Raw genomic sequence first — 1,434 nt, forward strand, 5'->3', positions numbered from 1 at the left:
CGACGACGAGGGTTCCGGTTGATCCGAATCAACGGAACAGCCTGCTCGTGAAATTAACGTGTAAGTGGCTGAGCACTCCACAGACACGTGGTACCCTTAAACATAGTTCTCGGGGATATTCAGCGTGACACAGAGAGTGACAAGCCCGGCCCCTTGAAATACAGGTACAACAGAAACAGGAAGTAAGAGTGAGAGAAAGTTGTGGTGAAAGAGTACAGCAGGGATCACCACCATCCCCTGCCGGAGCCTCGTGGAGCTTTAGATGTTTTCCCTCAATAAACACTCACAACGCCCGGTCTGGGAATCGAAACCGCGATCCTATGACCGCGAGTCCGCTGCCCTAACCACTGGGCCATTGCGCCTCCACATGTCTTAGATATGCAACTCTATGCATGAGAAAACATACATAAAACAAAACATAAAAATCTGCATACATACATGCATACATGCATCAAGAACCTGATTTGAAACGACTCCAACCAACTGTGAAACATGGCGGTATCTTTGTAATGGTATGAGGAGCTGTCACCAGCAATGGTCGTTCTGAGCTGATCGAATGTGTTGGAACCATAAACTCTGAAAAATACATTGAAATACTTAAGCAAGGACTACTTCCGATGTATTCACACGATAACATAACGAAGCATTGGGACTCCCTTCATCGAAAACCGGTGATTGTCGTACGCCGACGACAGGTCAATACCTAGAAACTGCAGTCCGTGCGTATCACTTAGGTTGACGAGGGAGGGATGACCTCCCTTTGCAAATAATATAAGGGCATAGAAAGTGTGCCTAAAGCCAGCTGGAGACGATGTTCTCCTGGAGCTACAAGCTACAGTAACACCCACCCTTAGTGGTTAGCCATATTGAGATGGCTAGTATACCTCACATTGAAAAAGGAGTTGTTATTCATGAAAGATGGGGCTCCATGCCACACAGCGAAAAGGAATCAACAATGGCTACTAATGGAAATGGGATCAAAAAGCTTCCTTGACCAAGCCAATCTCCTGACATGAACTCAATTGAAAATCTTTGGAGCATAATAGATAGAGCTATACGAAAAATCGACAGAAACCTAAATCTTAAGATGAATGTTTCGATTGTTGCGTGAAAAGTGGGCAAATTCCACGAGAGATAATAAGAAAGCTCATCAGTCAACACCAAAAAAGAGTTTCTGAATTAAAAACTACGAAGGGAATGTCAACTAAATACTAAACTATGGAGTCCTACCTATCGATTACATTTCAATTGTTCACTTTGCGTATTAAATAAAGATTTTTAAATTAAAGTTGTCTGTTTATTTCCTATTGTCTGTAATATATATATATATATATATATATATATCTAACAATAATTGAGGAACGACCACAATAGGCCGTCGACCCACAAGAAAGAGCAGCCAGGGCTCCAACCGCAAATAGTAGTAATTCCGAA

Source organism: Octopus sinensis, linkage group LG7 (assembly GCF_006345805.1).
Source record: "Octopus sinensis linkage group LG7, ASM634580v1, whole genome shotgun sequence".
In the NCBI taxonomy this organism is placed as follows: domain Eukaryota; kingdom Metazoa; phylum Mollusca; class Cephalopoda; order Octopoda; family Octopodidae; genus Octopus; species Octopus sinensis.